Source organism: Diabrotica virgifera, chromosome 1, assembly GCF_917563875.1.
Source record: "Diabrotica virgifera virgifera chromosome 1, PGI_DIABVI_V3a".
In the NCBI taxonomy this organism is placed as follows: domain Eukaryota; kingdom Metazoa; phylum Arthropoda; class Insecta; order Coleoptera; family Chrysomelidae; genus Diabrotica; species Diabrotica virgifera.
In genome coordinates, this window is record NC_065443.1 from 199,152,686 (window position 1) to 199,174,409 (window position 21,724).

Here is a 21,724-nt window from a genome sequence, read left to right on the forward strand (position 1 = left end):
CAAATTATTCCAATAAAAAACAAATTTCAACGTTTTATCTATTTATCTCAAATTCCGATTGTGATAAATAGATAAAACTAACTAAGATGGAAGGCACCATTTAATAGACGAAGCACTAAAAATCCCAAAACCTAGGAATTTTGTGCAGTAAGATGGATCGTCATGCAACTTTTTGCATTCGATTCGAGAGAGCGCCAGGCAATTTTGTGAACTAAAGTGATCTCCGGCAAAAATTTTTGTGCATAAGAAAATGCATTTTCAAAGTTCATCTCGAAGAGATGGAAAATGAAAAATTTAGAATTAGGAAATATTGGCACAAATTAGTTCAATTTTTATACTTGGGGGTTTTGGAGGTCACTGAACACGAATTTCATGACGGCGATGCTCTCCGAGGTACCTGGTGTCCAGGGTAGAAGTCGTCGCCTGGGACGATCGAATAATTCGCGAAATGAAGATTAGAACGAAAAACTGAAAAATACATGTTTAATATTTTTTAAAAATCTGTCGAATGACACTAAACATGAACCCCTACTCCACCCCCTAGAGGTGGGGTGGGGTAACTTTAGAATCTTAAAAAGAAACCCCAATTTGTTATTTTAGATTTGGATTACTTTTACGTAAAATAAGCAACTTTTATTCGAAACATTTTTTCGAATTGTGGATAGATTGCGCTATAATCGGAAAAAATGATTTATCGTGATACCATAGGTAAATTATAGAAACGGTCTAATATCTCGAGAAATACATTTCTAAATAAAAAACCAATAAATATGTAGATGTTTAGTATTTTTCAAAAAACTATCGAATAACATCAAACACGACCCTCCACTCCACCGCCTGGAGGTGGGGTGGGGGGTAACTTTAAAATCAAAAAGGAATCCCCATGTTTTATTGCACATTTGGATTTCTCATAAAAAATAAGTCACGTTTATTCGAAATATTTTTTAGAACTAATTATGGATGGCGCTGATAAATAGTGTTTTTCCGATTATAGCGCCATCTACCAATAATTCGAAAAAATGTATCGAATAAAATACGTAAGGAAGCCAAATCTGCAATAAAAATGGGGGCTCTCATTTAAGATTTTAAAGTTACCCCCCCACTACACCTCCAGGTGGTGGAGTGGAGAGTCGTGTTTGATGTTATTCTATCGGTTCTTGAAAAATATTAAGCACGTATTTTTTGGTTTTTATCTGGAAGTGTAGACCGTTCCTATAATTTACCTCTATGGTATTGCGATAAATCGTTTTTTCCGATTATAGCGCCATCTATTTACAATTCGAAAAAATGTCTCGAATATATGTTGCTTATTTTTACGTAAGCAATCCAAATCTGCAATAACAAATTGGGTTTCCATTTTAAAGTTACCCCCACCCTACCTCCAGAGGGTGGAGTGAGGTTCGTGTTTTAGTGTCATTCACAGGAGATCAATTTAGTTCACAAAATTGCTTGACACTCTCTCGAATCGAATGCAAAAAGTTGCATGACAATTCATCTTACTGCACAAAATTCCTATACATACTTTATTTCACGTTAAGAATAGAACGTTACGCTTATGAAGACCAGTGTTGACAAAGCTCTCGGGCAGGGGTAGCTACTCGACTGCCGATATACGACTCATTTTAATCAGTACGGCGTGGCATCGGCGCGCTTCTATCGTTCATAAGAAATGCATGGGGATGTCTTCGCAATGTTCTATTCTTAACGTGAAATAAAGTATAGGTTTAATGCTTCAGTGCCTAGCCTATTAAAGCGAAAAAGCAAAAGCAATAATTTAAAATTAAATTAATTCATCATGGATCACAAATATTCATAGAAATGAGATATACACTCACCGGCACAAAATTCCGCCACCCAAAATTTTTGATTAAGTTTGACAAACTATAACTTTATTATTTTTGTAGGTATTCTGATTTTCAAGATTCTTGCATCAGTTTGTAGGTATATGTATTGATGTCATTTGTTATAATTCCGGTAACAAAATTTTTTTTGCTTAGATGGCATTATACTGCGGTAAATGGAAGCGTTGTATTTTCTCCTAATTTTAAAAAATTCTGTGGAAAAATTGAAGGGCTGATTTTATTTCATACTCCTTTTTTATTATCTTGGAGGGATCACTAAGGTTTTGCTTTTTGAATTATCCGAATATCTCTTTTCTTGTAAGAGCTGTAAATAAAAACACTGCTTTGAAGGTTAATTTAATTAAAAATATCAAACTCACTAAAATTATCAAAACAAAACAAAATTAAAAACAAAACAAAACAATTCAATAGCGGGTATGTCCACCTCTTGCAGCAATGACTGCTCGCAATCTGTTTGGCATCGAATAAAGATGTGTTGTCCTTGCCTGGGGAATAGCCCAATATTCCTCTACCAGGGCCATAACTGCACCAAATTTTCTGGAGGCCTAGGATGACGGCGAATAGCTTTTTTTAATTCATCCCATAAATGTTCAAAAGGATTGAGATCTCTATTTTATGAGTCAATTAGTGTTTTTATTTACAAAAAATGGTAGAGCTCTTACAAGAAAATAGATATTCGGATAATTCAAGAGACAAAATTTTAGTGATGCCTCCGGAATTATATGACAGGACTATGAAACAAAATCAGCTCTTCCATTTTTAGACAGAATTTTTTAAAATTAGGAGAATATACAATGCTTTCATTCACCCCTGTATAATGCCATGCAAGCAAAATGTTTTTTGTACCGGAATAATACCAAACGATACCAATACATGTACCTACAAACTGATGCAAGAATCTTCAAAATCGGAGCACAAATAATAAAGTTATAAATAATTGTCAAACTTAATCAAAATTTTTGGGTGGCAGAATTTAGAGTGTAGTAGGGGACGAAAGTATGCTAAATGTGCAGTTGCTCGAGCGTTCTGGTGACCCATTGGGTTATGAAGATTGGGTCCTAAAACCAAAAAAAGTTAAGTAAAGTTTTCCACTTAAGTAAGAATTTTCCATTTTTGAATTTAATTTTCCATGTTATTCTGAAGCTATTTTCCTGTGGCATTTTTTCAATTAGCTAGTTTTGATGGGAAATAAGCCACAATTTTACTAAAAAAAATGATTTTATTAACGTTTCGACGCCCAAATCGGGTTTCGTTGTCAAAATACAAAAAATATTAATGAACTAAACAAAAATGTTGTTGCTTAGTAAAAAAAATTCTTCTAATAATTTATTTAATCTGACTCATCTATATCGGCAATTTAGACATATATTATACACTTTAAAGTAGAAGACTTTAAAATGATATTGCCAATATTTATTGAGTTGCATTCCTGGGGCGACTTAACTGAAAGATAATTCATTCGATTACATGAAATCAACCTCAACCCAAGAATATCCGTCACAAAAAAATCATAACATGTGATCTGTCTTTAAAAAGACAACGACATGCAATGGTGACAGTAAAAACCCTGTCGCTAGTGATTCCATAGTAAATCACGAGGAAAAACCAGGAAAAAACCTCGTGATACTATCCCGACATCGTAAATATTAGGTCTTACTTTACTTTACTTTCAAAACTAATACCAAATTCTGACCTTAATATGTACCTTTACGATCACTGAATAGTTTACACCGTAATTTTTGTATTGTAATACTGTAAATGCCATGCACATGGCATTTATTGACTTCAGAAAAGCATTCGATAGTGTGGAACACTGGGCAGTAAAGAATTCCCTACAAAACAGCAGAATAGACTACAGATATACCGACTTAATTACAAAAATATATATGATAAGGCCACAACAACTATCAAGCTAATGAAACAAACGGAGCCTATTAAAATAAACCGATGAGTAAGACAAGGAGATACCATCTCGCCCAAGCTATTCAACCAAGCGCTAGAAGATGTGTTCAAACAACTGCACTGGGATGGTTTGGGTATAAATATAAACGGGCAATATCTGAATCACTTACGATATGCTGATGATATTGTATTAATAGCAGAAAGAAGTGAAGAATTACAAAGAATGATGGAAGAACTAGATAGAGAATCGACAAAGATAGGACTGAAGATGAATTACAATAAAACAAAAACCATGACCAATCAACAAGAAGAACTAGTAATTACAGTGGCACAAACAAGAATAGAACAAGTAAAAGAATATATATATATATATATATATATATATATATATATATATATATATATATATATATATATATATATATATATATATCTAGGACAAATCACTAGATTAAATAAAGAAAATCAGACCGAAAAAATAAAGAGAAGAATAAGGTTGGCCTGGGCATCATTCGGAAAACTCTCTTATATTCTAAAGAACAGAAAATACCCGCAATACCTAAAAACAAAAGTCTTCAATCAATGTATACTCCCTGTTTTAATATATGGCTCTCAGACATGGACGTTTACAAAAGAGAATATGGAAAAAATAACAAAGACAGAAAGAGCCATGGAAAGACAAATGCTGAACATTAAATTATCAGACAGGAAAAGAAACGAATGGATCCGTAACAAAACAAAAGTGAAAGACGTCTCTACCCAAGTAGCAAAGCTTAAATGGAAGTTCGCCGGACACACCCTACGGCAGAAGGATGAAAGATGGACTAAGATGGTAATACATTGGAGACCATGGAACCACAAACGAAAAAGGGGAAGGCCACAGATGCGATGGTCAGATGACCTGAAGAAACACACTGGGTCAAAATGGATGCAAATTGTCCAAGATAGAGAGGCATGGAAGAAGGAAGAGGAGGCCTATATCCAAGGATGGATGTTTAGGGCTGATTAGATAGAATACTGTAAAATTGCAGTGTCGTACTGATTTTGATAAACTGCATACTGTTGTACTGATTGATTTTGATAGTTGCTGCAGATTTGAACGTGAGCCATATATTTATGTGCATATGGAAAATCAAACAAAGATTGGATAATTTGGGATAGACATAAAATAAAATCGGTATTTTTAAACCAGACTTCCTTGTTTTCATTATTAAGACCATAATCCATTATATTCAAAAAAACTTCTTTCTATATTTTCCTGTTTGTTAAACATTGTAAAATATATTTATATTATTTGTATATTTTAATTTTAAATAACCTATTCTAGGTACACCACTGGTAACGTCACTTTGACGTAAAAGGTGCGTTTGAACGAGTTAATAATTTAAAAAAACGGCTCCTAGATACGTAAGCCTGTAAACTATTCAATGACCGTAACTGTACATACAATATGTTATTTTAAATGTGTTCTGAAGCTATTTTCGTGTGGCATTTTTATAATCAACTATTTTCAATGTTAAATTAAATTATATAGATATTTATATAAATTTCAATTAAATTATAAATAATATTAATAAGATATATATATATATATATATATACACAATACTAAAATATAAAATATGTAATAAGTCGATATGTTATTGACTTACTAATTCTGCTATTTTCTTTCTATTGACTTCCTCTTTTAGTATGGGTAACCACATCCTACTGCATTCTACCGAGGAATTTGTGACACAATTGGTTTCATTTAGCATAATTAAAGCCGCGTCTTTGATTTTTCTCTTTTTACTATCTGTTTCTTTCAGGACTATACTTGAATCTCTCCAGTGAACTCTATGTTCAGTATCCCATGCGTGTTGACATATTTGAGATCTATCAAATTCTCTATTTTTAATATAAGACTGATGTTAACTTATTCTAACGTTTAATGGTCTTGATGTTTCACCTAAATAAAATTGTTCGCATTCATAAGGTATTTTATAGATACAATTCTTTGTTCTTTCTTGTTCACTGTTAGGTTTAGTTTTAGATAGAATAGATCTCAACGTGTTTGTTGTTTTGAATGTTGTTGAAATGTTGAATTTATTTCCTATTGTTTTAAGTTTCTCAAATAGTCCTTTTATATATGGTATTGATATTTTCCTCGTATTATTTCTTGTGAATGCTATAGGATTCCGTTCTAAGTTGTTCTGTTCTATTCGAACCAATCTTGACAATTCCTTATTTATAAACGATAAAGGATAATCATTTTTTAATTAAACAGATGTTAACAATTGTTTTTCTTCTAAGAATGAATTTTCGTTAGAACAAGTAATTTTGGCTCTATCATATAAGGATTTAATAATTCCCTTTTTAACGTTGATGATGTGATTTGATTTGTAATTGAGATATCTGTTGGTATGTGTTGGTTATCTATACACTTGAGTCTCATATACAGTATCCTTCTTTGAGACTAAAACATCGAGGAAAATTAGGGTGATATTATATTCCTTTTCCATTGTAAATTTTATTGTCTCTTCTTGATCGTTTATAATATTTAGGAATGTATTCAACAATTCTGATCTATGAGGCCATATTGAAAACACATCATCTACATATCTCCACCATACTGTGGGTTTTAAATTTTGTTTAGAAATGATATAAGTTTCAAAATCCTCCATAAATATATTAGCCAATAATGGAGATAAAGAAGAGCCTATTGCTAGACCAAAATTTTGTTTATAGAATTCATTATTTAGTCGAAAATAGGTGTTATTAGTACATAATGTCAATAACTCCATTATAGCTGATTTACTTTTCCATTTGCAATAATCGTTTTTTCCGACTATAACGCCATCTATCCATAATTCGAAAAAATGTTTCGAATAAAAGTTACCTATTTTTTACGTAAGGAATCCAATTCCATAATACAAAATGTGGGTTCTTATTTAATATTTTAAAGTAACCCCCCCCCCCCACCTCCGCGGGGGATTGTGTTTGGTGTCATTCAGTAGATTTTTCTAAAATATTGAATACGTATACTTTGCAAGTTTTCGATCTGATATTTATTTCGCGAAATATCGCGGGGTTCCTATTTAAGATTTTAAATTTAGTTCCCACTTCTCTCCGTGAGGGGCCGTGTTTAGTGTCATTTGATAGAAAATATAGAAGAAGTATTTTTCAGTTTTTCGATGTGACGTTTATTTCTCGAAACATTCGCTTTTTTCTTGTGAAATTTTGTGACTCACCCATTTCCTTACGCCCCGCTCAAACCGTCAGATATTTTAAATATTACACTGTTCTGCTTGTATTTAACTTACCTTATCTTAATCTGACAATTTCGAGTTTTTCTAAGGAGAGATTTTTTCGGACCCCCCTTAACGAACTCCCCTGTATTAAGATCCAATATATGGTAGAGGTATATTTACAGCGTACAAGATCTCTCCCCATGTAATAATCTGACGCGCCTGAGTAACTGCAAAATCCCTGCTTGGGCTCCCGTATCAATATGCATAATTGATACATAAGTATATAAAATGTTTTACGGGCTATTAGTCCATTCTTTCACGGTTTTTGCTCTAAATTTTAAAGAACCGCTTGGATTGACATGAAATTTGGCATACGCATAGCTTACATGTCAAAGAAAAAAAGTGATATTGTACCGATGTGTGCTTTTGTCCTGGGGGTGACTTTCACCCCCTCTTGCGGGTGAAAAAATATAAGTCTAAAATAAGTCCGGAAATGGATAAACTTACCAATTTTAAGTAACTTTTGTTCTATAGAGCTTTTTCGCCAAGTCAACACTTTTCGAGTTATTTGCGAGTCAATATGTTCATTTTTCAACAAAATAACTACATTTTTAGACGATTTTTCGCAAATAACTCAAAAAGTAAGTATTTTGTCGAAAAAAATGTTCTTAGCAAAAATATAGCCTGTAAAAAAGTAAAAAAAAATGGTGTACGCGTTAGGTCTCTGGACCTCGTAAAACCAGAGTTATAGCCAATGAAAAATAGATTCATATTCACCAAATTTCAAATAGAATAATTCGAAGTGAAATATCCAAAAAATTAAGCATTTTTTGGGGAAAACTCATTGTAACTTTTTTAAAGTGTTTAAAAAAGCTTTATTTTTGTTTTTATAAAAAGTTTCTAGCATTAAATTTAAGCAAGTTCCGCTCAAAATAAAGTTGGTCGCCTTTGTTTTGGTAAAAAAAATCGGGAAGACCACCTCCTAATTAGCAACTTAAATGAAATTAGTCGTTACCGCTCCACAAATTATTTTACTTATATTGTGTTTATATGATCTGTAAGTTTCATCGATTCAAAGTGCTTATTTTGGGAAAAATTTGGTTTTAAATTAAAATTTTTAAAAATTTTAATTTTGAAAAATATGCTTTTTTTCAAAATAACTTAAAAATTGTTAGAGATACCAAAAATCTCGAAAAACAAAAAAAGTCAGCATTTCTTTTCTGAATATCATGTATTTTTTTGTTTTTCTGTTAGACAAAAATTGATTGAGATTTGGTGTTTCTAAATTTGCATACATTGGTGATGAGTGACTCGTTCAACCCCTTTTAACTACAGCCCTTTCAAAAATAAGGACTTTGAACCGATGAAACTTACAGATCATATAAACAATAGATACACGGGTCAAGAAACTTGTGAAGTCGTAAGGATTAAGTTCATTTGAGATACTAATTAGGGGGTAATTTTCCCGATTTTTTTACCAAAAAAAAAGGGACTAACTTTATTTTGAGCGTAACTTGTTTACTTTGGATGCTAGAATTTTTTTTTAAACAAAAATGAAGCTTTTTTTAAACACTTTAAATAAGTTGTAATGAGTTTTCCCCGAAATGTGCTTCATTTTTGGCTATTTCACGTTAAAGTATTCCATTTGGAATTTGACGAATATGAACCTATTTTTAATTAGCTATAACTCTGCTTCTACTAGGTATAGAAACGTAGTACAGAAACTCTTTATTGATTTTCAGTTTTCATTAAAAGAAAATTGATTTGTTTTTTCGTTCTAGGATTGGGAGTATAGACAGGCTAGACAAAGGCAACAACTTTCAAAAGGATAATTACGAAGTACAGCAACATTGAAGATAACATTAATGTCGTTAGGTAGGTAAATAATTATTTTATTTATAATAAATATTTTTACTTTAATCCACAGAGCCATAAGGTAAAAAAGTACCTTATTGGTAGGTAGGTATATGACAAATATTTTGTGTTTTATGGACCTTGATAACTAAAATGTCTATGTTAACCGCAGTGGGTTCGGTGGACTTTTTAAATTATTAACCATGTCCAAAAATGTACCCTTAAAATGGTGGTCAATAAATTTTAACAATTATTGTAAAAATGAACATACAACCAAATTTTTAAATTACATTCATGTGGTGTTTACAACAAATCAAAATTGCTTTCGTTTAGGAGATAACTTCTCAAAAACTATGATGTGATTAATTACAGCATTATACTAAAAACTAAAAGTAATATTAATTCCATATTTTCCAGTAATTAATATTATTTTTTTCTTAGTTGCAAAATGCTATTTGTGTATTCTTATAAATACTTTTACAAATTTAATAAGAAAATCATTTTACATTTTGAGTTAGTTCAGCTCTTTAACTTTGATATCCACTCTATATATGCATTGTATTAATATTGCCTTATGTTTTATTTTCAGGTACTTGGAATTACAGAGAAGTGATAATAGACTAATCATCATCAGCCTCTCTCGATCCACTGCTGGACATAGGCCTCTCATGTTTGTCTCCAAAGAGAGTCAAGTAGACTAATAGAATAACAGGTATAGTGTAAATACATGTAAGTAGATAGGTTAACACCTTGGCTACCGTGTGAGATGCCAGCATCTCACACCAAATATGACTGTAGTACCGTGTGAGACGCCGGCTTCCATTATTATTAAATGATTTAAAATGCTCTAAGGAGAGAGTTTTTAGTTTCTCATATTGGTTTCAAAATAAGATAATGAAATTATAGTTACTTACCATGGTTTTCGAAAAAGTGTAATATAACTTGCATATTAGATATTCAAAGTAAAATGTGATGATAAAATTGTACAAAATTACAAGTTATTAGTTTAAGTGATCGCTAGCCAAGGTGTTAAACGTTAATAAAGGTATGGTAGTTATATTGTATGTAGGTACAGTTGAGTCCATGGTTCTTTACCCGTGGTTCATTAATACCTGGAGAGATAAAACACATACTTTTTATTTAGCACAATTGTGTTCCACGCATGACACTAAAGACAAACCAGCTACCGCCTGTTATTAAGTAAAGACACGTTATTTTTATGAACATTCTACTCAGTACATCGAAAACATAGAGGTGCAAAAAATACGCTTGGGGCGTTTTCAGATTTAAGTACAATTTGCAACGTTTGTGGTTTGTTTATTGTTTGTTTTTTCACAACTAATTTTATTTTATCATTAATTTACATACAAAGTTCACATCATTCACACAGATTGTCATAACCACTTTCTGCCAATGGACTCAACTGTAAAATTAGTTTATCATTTTATAGTGTAAATACAAATAAAAAAACTAGTATTGTGACAAGATAGTGTTTTGTAAGTAGGTAGGTTAAATATCAATAAAGGTTCTGTTTAGTTACAATTTATAGTGGTTATATTGTATGTAGGTAATATTAGTTGATCATTTTGCAATGTCAAATTCTAAATCCAAACCCGGTAAATATGTTCACGGATGTTTAGCGCCCTATTGTAATAACAAATATTTTCATCCTGTCACAGACCCAGAGTATACAAATAAAAAGTTTTTTAGATTTTCAGATAAAAATTTAAAAAGACGTCATGACTGGTTTGAAATTATTGGTATTGAATTTACTGAAACTAGGTGTTATTTATGTGAAGATCATTTTGAGGAAACACAATTTACAATCAGTTTAAAAACAAAACTATTGAATAATGCAGTGCCCTCCAAAATAATTCACGATCAACTTTTGCCTATACCTGCACATTCTTCTAATAAAATCTCTGTTTCAAATGTACACATTTTTAGTAGCAAAGAAATAGTTCCTTCAATAAGTAGAATGTAAATTTATAGCTTTTATCCCTAAATCTCACACCTCCTAGTTTCATTTGTTTTTATCTCATGACTTGAATGTGTTTTCCATCTTTTGCGTTATTTTGCCTGTTATTAGCACGTTCATCACTGTATAACTCACATATAGTATTTTTACTACAAAAATGTTATTATGTAGGTCAAAATTTTTGACGTAAGAGAACTGTCAAAACATTAGAATGTGACTTTTCTTTATTGCCATGTTTATTAATAAACATGGCAATAATGAAAAGTCACATTCTAATGTTTTGACAGTTCTCTTACGTCAAAAATTTTGACCTACGTAATAACGTTTTTGTAGTAAAAATACTATAGTATAGTAGTCCCCAGTACAAGGACCTAAAATCTCACTGATATATGAGGCGCTCAGAGCAACAGTGGCCTAACCCACATCCCACAATTTTACCAAAACGCTTTTATTACATTAAAATTATGCATTACTAATTATTTTCAAATGCAGATTGGCTCAAGCAACCATTGCTTGAACTACTCTGCATCTGAAAACACTTAAATAAGGGATAAATTTAATGTAATAAAATCGTTTTGGTAAAATTGTGGGATGTGGGTTAGGCCACTGTTGCTCTGAGCGCCTCATATATGAGGCATTGCGGATAGTAAAGGGGAACTCAACAAAAGCGTTTCAAGAAATGTGGGTTTAAAAATGCAGGTAGTAAGGGCGAACTCAACAAAAAGAAGTTTTGAAGGTATATTTTGAAGGCGAAACTTCAAATGAGGTAGGAAATTTAATTTAAAATGGTATCAAAAAAAATTTTTTTGACCCAATGTTGAGTTCGCCCTTACTATCAGCAACGGCTCATATCTGGACCTCGGAGGTAAACTACACTATGTCGACATGGTGTTTTTTTGAACAAGTTTTTTAATCCACTTGTTTTACTAGTTGGATTATAGAAATTGATTATATACATTCAAATATAGATATATTGTCTATCATATAGTTTAAATCTGAGGTCCAGATATATGTTTCAAGCTTTGTGTATGCATTCCTTGCGACATGTACGTACAATAAACTTTTCCTCTGTGACCATAATTATATTTATATAAACCAAACTTGTATTGAGAGACATAATAACGTAAAAGTGACATCTTTGAGATCTAAGCGTTCAAAAACATAGCAACTTTGAAAGATATCCCAGAGGAAAAGTTTGTCTGACATGTCGCAGGGAATACAAACACAAAGTTTAAAACTTAAATGTATCAATGAAATTTTAGGTCCTTGTACTGGAGACTATAGTGTAAAGTTAAACAATTTTTAATGGCAAACATTTTGATTTTTCTTATAAACATTTATTTAAATTGCAGGTTTGTTCGATTTGTTTATCACCTAAAAATATTTTACTTATTTATTGTAAGTTGATATTTTAAAGGTTTTTATTTCAGCTTTAGTAAAGTTCTCTGTGTATTATATAATTTTTTTCTTTAGATATTTTTGGCTACTAATCAAATTTGTAATATGTATCTGCATTTTGTAAAATACATATAAGATAAATAAAGAAGAGTGGGGACATGCATGTATTTTGTGTTGATCTGCGTTTTAAATCATTATTTCAAAACAATTTTACTGCATAGATTTTCTTATTTTGTTTTATCAGCACTCCATACATGCATGCGGTAAGCGGGGGGTCCCCGTGAGCAGAGGCTATTTTACTTCAAATCAGGCCCGAGGCACTACACAATTTTCGGGCCCCTAAATATAATTTAATAATAATATCTTTTTTAAATGTATTAATTATTTAATAGTTGGACAAGAAAATAAAATTTTTATTAACAATAAATAAAATTTATATTTAAACAATTAAACATTGTTTAAGGGGATAGGCGCAAACTTTCGGCTTCAATGCTATTTAAAAGCATTCGTCTTTTTCGAAGCCTGAGAAAACTAATAAGTATTTTTGAAAAAATTAAACGCAGAATGAAAGATTACGTTACTACCGAGGGCCGAAAGTCACTGAAATTTCGATAATGTTTATTTTAATAAGTTACAGGGTCAAAAAAAGAGAAAATTGAGTGTGATTTTTAATTTTAAATACATATCTTATTCAAAAGAAACTTTATATTTATTCTAAGGGACATTCGGCCCTCGGTAATAATGTAATCTTTCATTCTGCGTCTAAATTTTTTAAAAATAATTATTAGTTTTTTGAGGATTCGAAAATATGAATGCATTTAAAGAGCATTGAACCGAAAGTTTGCGCCTATCCACTTAATTATAACTCTTATGGTTGTCATTTATTCGTAAAATGAAAGAATTTTGAAAATTTGTTTTGTTATTGTTATAAATTAAAGTTTGGTGATCTTTCCGGGCCCCATTCAAATACGGTCCCGAGGCAGGTGCTTCAGGGGGCTAGGCCCTACCCTTGAGGATTAATAAAAATAAAATGTATGTACATAGTTTTTTTCCCAGTGTTTATATTATTTTCTATTTTTCTGAAAAGTTCTGAGAGAAATATGGAATAACTGATTTACTGTAAGAGTTGATATTTTAAAGGCTTTTATTTTAGTTTTAGTAAAGTTCTCTGTGTGCTGTATAATATTTTTCTTTAGATATTTTTAGGCTACTAATCAAAATAGTAATATCTGCATTTTGTAAAATATGAGATAAATAAAGAGGTCTTCGTAAAGATTAATAAAAATAAAAGGTGTGTAGTTTTTTTCCCAGTGTTTATTCCCATGTTTTACGAAGACCTATTTACAAAACCAATATAACTGTATTTTTAATATTTTTCTGTAATTTTTTTGTGAAAAAATATAATTTCTATGAAAAAATTTAAAATTTTAATATTATTTATGACATTATAAATACAATAATGCGTAAGTGATACTACAATTTCCAAATTATTTTATAGAAATTAGGTTTTTACACTAAAACATTACAGAAAACTTAAAAATACAGTTATTTTGTTTTTGTAAATAGATCTTCATAGCTAAGTGAAATCTAGAACAATTTTAAATAACCCGCCACGCCCGCTTTTAGCCGTGTAGTTCAGTAAGTAGTTCATCGAGTCGCTAGCGTCTAGTATGACAATCAAATGTATGCAACCAAGCACTCTCCTTGTTGTTATTTCTCTATGGCCGCATCAATTGGACGGCACCCTTATAATAGTCTCTATTCTCTCGTGCGCATTTGGGTACCCGGGCATGCCCCGATCGAAACCGAAAGCTATATTTGCATTCCTGGACGTCTTACTACGTTATCCCGTAGTATTTTTATGACGTTTCGTACCTTTTCATTTGAACAACCCTCCAGTAACACCATCAACAATGGCTCTAGGAGAGCGGTCCTGAAGATGATAAGACAAACTGTGTTTACATTTCAGTACCGAAAAATAATATTTTTCAAAGTAATCTAGGTATTATTGTGGATCAATCTATCAATCAAAGATAGAATAAAAATTTTAATTTTTTTAATATAACGCGGGCACATAAATTTGATCCACCCTGTACATTGATTTGTAACTATTTATTATAAGTAGTTTTTAAGAAGTGATTTATCGTTAGTAAGTTTTTTCCCTGAAAAATAGAACACATTAGGGGAGAAAGTCATATGAATAGACAATAATTGTTCAGGGTATTTGGAGATTATAACGGTGTTTTGTTATGCACGAGAGGAAAAGCCATAGTAATTAGTTCTTAGGAGATTGAGGTAAAGAAATTTTGGAATTTTAAATATGTTTGTTTAATGATAGGAATATTTAGATAATTTCCGGAAAGTTATAAGTTTGGGTAGGAATATTTTTGAGAGAATGACTGTTTGTTTTCAAATAAAAAAGGAAGGTGGGGAGATAAATGTTTCTGATTGGCTAGGCACTTTGGAATGGGGAAAGTTTTGTTTGAATGTTGAGATAGTTTTGGAAAGAGGATCGTTATGTTATTGGCATCGCTGAAGAGCAGTCAACGTTTTCGTGGATAGTTAGATAGCAAGGGTGTTTTGATAGTGGAGAATAGAGCTGAAAAGTGTAACGAGAGACAGATCAAATTGAGATGAAATACCTCTTTGATTCTGTATTACTGTGAGAAGGAGAGGAGAGAATTTTGGGGTTTGTGTTTTGTTGGAGAATTGGTGCTGGTATGCTGATAGATTTGAAGCTTGAGAACGGAGAGGGCTTTGATGGGTAGCCTAACATAGTCAACGGGGGAGAGCTGTTTTGGGTCAAGAGAAGACATCAGAGTGAGTGAAGCAAAAGGTCAGTCAATTTATGTGAAAGATATTTTTATGTTCGGAAACTAAAATTTTGAGTAAAAGCATATGAATTAAGATTCCAATATTTCAAAAAGTAAATAGGAAGTATAGGTAATTTTGCGAATACCTAAATTTGTTTGTTTAGCTTGTTTTATCAAAGTCATCGGGAACAAACCGATAAATTGTTTTTTTTAACTAGAATAAATTTAAGTGGTAAAAATTTCATTCGGACAGCTGTGTCCACAGGTTTTAAATTTGATCGATTTTTAGAGTATTAATTTTGATAATAAAATACAATTCTGTTTGCTTATTTTATATTTCTCTTTAATTCATTTTCCTAATATTTTTTTCCTGATTAGAATCAACCAAGAAATACTGAAACCACGAGAGAAGATAAGTAAAACATAATAAAATTTAGATAATTTTTTTGTATTATAAAAAGGCACCCTGAGATTTTTACTTAAATTTTTGTATGTTTTGCGACAATTGGATAATTGATTAATAATTAATTGGAGTAATCAAATAAAGATAAATTGATATTAAAGTAATAAAAAGTAGATCATAACAACATGGCGAACCAACGTGTGGCGTGAAGGTATCTCTGGTTGTGAATTTGAAGGGATAGGAAACGGAAAAGACAGGTGAAGGAAAATTTATTTGCCCGTCGGAAAAAGTGATATATTTAAAATTTATGAAATATTTTGTTTGGAGTTATTTTTTATCTAGGTACAATTTTACATATTTATTTTATTTTTGCTTGATTTGAATTTTGATAAATTTGAAAATTTGTGTGATAAATTGATTATATTTGGGGAGAGAAAAATTTTCGTCTCTACAGCATACAAGGTATTTTCGAATCTCGTATCAAGCGGGGATAAATTTTAACTACATGTCGATAACAACCAGAAGCAAAAGTAAAGAAAACAAAAAACAAGAAGAACATTTGGAACAAGCAGAACATCTAGAACAAGAAGACATTTTCGAAACAACAATCATAGCATCAGAACAACAGGAATTATCAGGAATAGATAAATTATTACAACTGATGCAACTCCAGTCACAAAAAATGGATACAATGCAAGAAAATCAGGAAGAAACATCAAAGAAAATGGATAAAGTGGATCAAAAAATGAATGAAACACAACAAAAAATGGATGACAATCAACAGGAAACAAAACAAGCAATAGAAGAAAACAACAGAAATATAGAGTATCAAAAAGAAATTATTAAAAAAATCGAAGAGATTGCAGAAAAGAGCGAGAAACAGGAGATAGAGATTAAAGAAATCAAAATCAAAATGAGGGAGATAAACAATTGCCAGAAAAAGGAACTAGAAAATTTAGAAACCAAATTTGAAAATGCATTACAAGAAGACAGGCGAGAAATAGAAAGAAAAATGGAGGAAATGAGGAATCAACAAAGTTTCGGAGAAAGAAGGGAAACGATTATTCATAGTACAGAGGATGTGAAAATAAGATTTGGCGGGGATGTAAAAAAATTACACCCAGTAATTTTCATAAATAATTTAAAAAGAAAGTACAATACATCGGTAACTTCGAAACAGCCAAAGAAACAATAAGGAACCATCTTAAAGATGAGGCGAGTTTATGGTTTGATAGCAAAGAAGAAGAATTGGACAATTGGCATAAATTCGAACAAAAGTTCCTGAGTAATTTCTGGGGAAAAATACAACAGCTAGAAATAAACAAGGAGTTGCAAAATGGGAGGTACCATGATAGAATGGGTATTTCAGAAAAAAACATATGCACTACAATTATACAACAATGCAAAACATCTACAGTACAATTATTCTTCCGAACAGCTAGTAGAACCGATAGCCAGACATTTTGAAGATACCTTAGAAGATCACATAACGTTACAAAACTACAAAGATATCGACAGTTTATGCCAATTCTTACAAATACGAGAAGCAAAAATGAGAGAAAGAGAAATAAGAAGATCGCAAGAAAATTATAGACAACGCGAAAATCAAGACTATAGAGATAGAAGACAAAACTTTAGGAGAGATTATACAAGAAGAGATAGGAGGGAAAACGAAAATAGAGACAACGGAAGAGGAAACTATGAACAAAGAAATCGGCAATGGAACGAAGACAGGTATTGAGAAAACCAAAATAGAAATAACACCCGCACATATCAAGAAGACAGAAATGATAATAGAAGGAATGAACAGGAAAATCGTGAAAACCGATACGGGTCCGACAGACCAAGAGAAAATAGAAGAGCGGTAAACAATACGCAAATAGGTGAATATGAGGATGAGAGACAAAGCGACGGAAGAAAAAGCGAAGAAGAACAGCAAGCGTCTTTTCACGAAGGCGCTCACTAAACACAAAAGAACAAACAGGAATTTTTTGTCACCCGAAGGAATTTATTAAATTAGCAGGAAATAATGATAAAAGAAGTGGATTTAATTTAAAATTTGTAGATGGTTTTATCAATGAGAAACCGATTAAAATTATGATTGATACTGGTTCGGAAATTACATTGAGTAACAGGAAATTAATAGAAGAGGTTGATTTAACGAATTTAATTTACAAAATTCCCAGGGTAAATTTAGTGGGCGCAAATAAACGGACTTTGGCAACAATAAATGAAGGAATACGAATAAAGGTTCGATTGGGGAAGAAATTTTATGCACTACAATGTGTTATAATGCCAAACATGATGCATGATATGATCGTAGGAGTGGATGAAGTGTCAGAAAAACATGTGGTGATAGATTTCAAAAATAACACGATGAAAATCACAAAGGGAAAAGAAGAAGAACAAGACATTCTGGAAATGGACAAGGAACATGAGAAATGGAAAAAGGATAATGTAGACAAAAATTAAACGGTGGAAATGAATTTGGCAATGAAGCAAGGACAGAAAAGAAAGAGAAGAAAGCAGCAGAATATAAGCAAAGACAATGAATCCTGGGATTCCTCGAAAAAAGAGATGAGCCCAGAAGAAGAAAAAGAAGAAGAAGAAGAAAAGAGATTGACAAAAGAAAATGAAACTTAGGATTCCTCAAAAGAAGAGATGAGCCCAGAAGAAGAAAAAGAAGAAAAAAGATTGACACAAGAAAATGAAGCTTGGGATTCCTCAAAAGAAGAGATGAGCTCAGAACAAGAAGAGATCAGAATAGAAAAAGAAGGCGAGAGAGAGACCATTGAAACTGTGGTATTTGAAGAAGAAATATGCAAAATGGAGGAGGCAGAATATACAATAAACATGTGTAAAGAATCGGAGGAAAAAGAAATAAAATTGATAGGTGGAGAAGGAAAGAAGAAGGAACTGCGTGAAATATTGAGGGAGTATGAAAATTTAATAAATGAAGAAAACAGAGTAGCTAAAAAGTATGAACATTCATTTGAGATTAAAGACTTAGGAAATTTTCGATCGAAAACTTACCCCATCCCATATAAGTACCGACAAGAGGTGAAAGGAGAAATCAATAAAATGTTAGAAGATCAAATCATAGAGAGATGTGACTCGCCGTATGTCAACCCAATCGTGATTGTTAAAAAAAGCAGTGGACAATTGAGGCTATGTTTGGATGCCCGGAATATAAATCAACACACGGTATCTCAATATGAATCACCTGTCAACATCGAGGCTATTTTTGGGAGAATTACGGGATCACATATTTTTTCTAAAATTGACTTAAAACATAGTTTTTGGTTGATACCGTTAGCAGAAAAATGTAGAAACTACACCGCTTTTTCAATCGATGGTATTGTGTACCGATATAAAGTAGTGCCTTTTGGGTTACAAAGTGCTTGTGCAGCACTGGTAAGAGCTCTCCATAGAATATTGAACAGGTATGTTGATTTTATAGTACACTACATCGACGACTTATTAATTTTTTCACCAGATACATCGAGTCATTTGAAACACATAAAAATTATCTTAGAAGATTTGGACAAGGCCGGATTAAAATTGAATATTGAAAAATGTCAATTTTTTCAAAAAGAAGTGACATATTTGGGTTTTAAATTGGAAACAAAAACAGTTAGTTTAGCCGAGGACCGGGTAAAACTCATAGATGAATACCCAAGGCCAACGAATTTGAAAACATTGAGAGGTTTTCTTGGGACGATCAACATTTCAAAAAACTAATTCCTGATTTGAGCCAGAAGGAGATTCCATTGATAAACTTATTGAAGAAAGGTGTTAAATAGAATTGGAAAAAAGAACAAGAGAAAGCTTTCCAAATATTAAAAGAAGAATTCTCGAAAGGAACTAAAATATATCATCCCATGTACAATTTACCTTTCATATTACGAACTGATGCATCCATCCAAAAATTCGCGGGAGTTTTGTCGCAGATACAAAACAACCAAGAAGTGCCAATTTGTTTTATTTCCCGGGTGACAAAAACACACGAAAGAAAATACAGTGTGACTGAATTAGAGTTTGCTAGCGTACTTTTTTGTGTAAATAAATTAAGGTTTTATCTATTAGGAGCAAAATTCACAATCGAAACAGATCATGCAGCTTTGGTGCATATCATGAAAAATCGACTGGTTAACAATCCTATACATCGAGGCATTTTGTTACTACAGGAGTATGATTTTGAGTTTCGATACATAAAAGGAAAAGACAACATTATAGCCGACGCTCTCACACGGGATAAAGACACTGGAAAAAAGGAAGCAATTGTTTTTCAGGTGGGACTCAATATTTTGACACAAGAGGAAGGTGTATTTTCGTTAAACGAAATAAGAATAAATCAAGAAGATCTGGAGGAAAAAGAAAAAAGAAGAGCGGAAAGGGAAAATGATATTTTCTTCAAAAGAATCGATAGAAAGGAACTATATTTGGTAACACAGACATTGGCAGAGGGGATCATACAAAAATTAGACGATGACAATGGGCATATCGGTAGCAAGAAGGTTTGGCTGGTTTTTCGAGAAAACTATATCTGCCGAAAAGATTACCGGATTGCCAAAGAAGTGACACAAAAATGAGAAATATGTCAAAAATATAAAAGCAGAAATTTCAGAAATAAAAATATTGCTAAAAATATTGTATCCCGTCAAAAATTGGATATTGTAGCAATAGATATGTTAAGTGATCTGATAATGACCACGCAAAGGAACAAACATATTTTGGTGATGGTCGATATATTTTCAAAATACGTAAAGTTATACAGTTGCCGTACGACAAAGGGTGAAGAAATAATGAGAAAGATTGACAATTTTATAGCCACCGTAGGAACACCAAGAAGAATTCTCTTAGACAACGCAACGTATTTCCGGAGTGAGCGTTTCAAGGGACAGCTTCAAGACAGGGGAATAGGGACACATTTTGTCAGTATCCGACATCCTCAAAGTAATCCTTCAGAGCGTTTTATACAAAAGACTACGAAATTCCTTCGCATTGCTGCAAATGGACAACATCGACGATGGGATAGGAAAGTGGCAGAAATAGAAAACTACTTAAACACCATTTTAAGTGCGGTGACAAAAGAGACTCCGGAATATATCATGAAAGGTGTTATGCCAGTACGGTCATGGGAAGAACCTGAACAGAGGGAATACCAACCAGTTTTGGAAACTGTGCAGAGGAGGCTGCAGTGCAGTAATGAGAAATATCTCCAAAGACAAAATCATAATAGGAGACGACGACCAGTGACTTTTCAGAAGGGAGAAAAGGTGCTTGTAAAGGCACTACGAGTATCAAATCTCACTGGGGACGTTTGCGCAAAACTAATGCCTATTTTCGAGGGTCCATACATCGTGCACAATGAAAATGGAATAAACAGTTATGTTCTGAGGCATGTGGAATCAGAAAAGATACGAGGAGTTTACAATATCCATGATGTGTACAAATATCACGAATAAGGACAAATGCATAAAATTTAAGGTAGGATAAGAGAATTAGGTTAGGATAACATGATAACAAGAAAAAAATTTGTTGTCGAGAGAAAATCATTTCTTTCGTTGCACTTAGTAATAACGATTTTATCTCAAAACAAGGCGGGGATGTTATTGTGGATCAATCTATCAATCAAAGAAAGAATAAAAATTTTAATTTTTTTAATATAACGCGGGCACATAAATTTGATCCACCTGTACATTGATTTGTAACTATTTATTATAAGTAGTTTTTAAGAAGTGATTTATCGTTAGTAAGTTTTTTCCCTGAAAAATAGAACAAATTAGGGGAGAAAGTGATATTAATAGACAATAATTTTTCAGGGTATTTGGAGATTATAACGGTGTTTTGTTATGCACGAGGGCAAAAGCCATAGTAATTAGTTCTTAGAAGATTGAGGTAAAGAAAGTTTGGAATTTTAAATATGTTTGTTTAATGATAGGAATATTTAGATAATTTCCGAAAAGTCATAAGTTTGTGTAGGAATATTTTTGAGAGAATTACTGTGTTTTCAAATAAAAAAAGGAAGGTGGGGAGATAAATGTTTCTGATTGGCTAGGCACTTTGGAATGGGGAAAGTTTTGTTTGAATGTTGAGATAGTTTTGGAAAGAGGATCATTATGTTATTGGCATCGCTGAAGATCAGTCAACGTTTTCGTGGATAGTTAGATAGCAAGTACCAGTGGGTGTTTTGATAGTGGAGAATAGAGCTGAAAAGTGGAACGAGAGACAGATCAAATTGAGATGAAATAACTCTTTGATTCTGTATTACTGTGAGAAGG

At 32.1% G+C, this 21,724-nt stretch overlaps 1 long non-coding RNA gene across 1 annotated transcript; it reads left to right on the forward strand.

Moving 5' to 3' along the window:
* Nucleotides 1-8,545: 8,545 nt before the first annotated feature.
* On the forward strand, nucleotides 8,546-13,514 carry LOC126879007 (uncharacterized). The gene is made up of 2 exons (XR_007695936.1): nucleotides 8,546-8,869; nucleotides 9,438-13,514. It is a non-coding gene; the product is annotated as an uncharacterized LOC126879007 (long non-coding RNA).
* The last annotated feature ends 8,210 nt before the right edge of the window (nucleotides 13,515-21,724 follow it).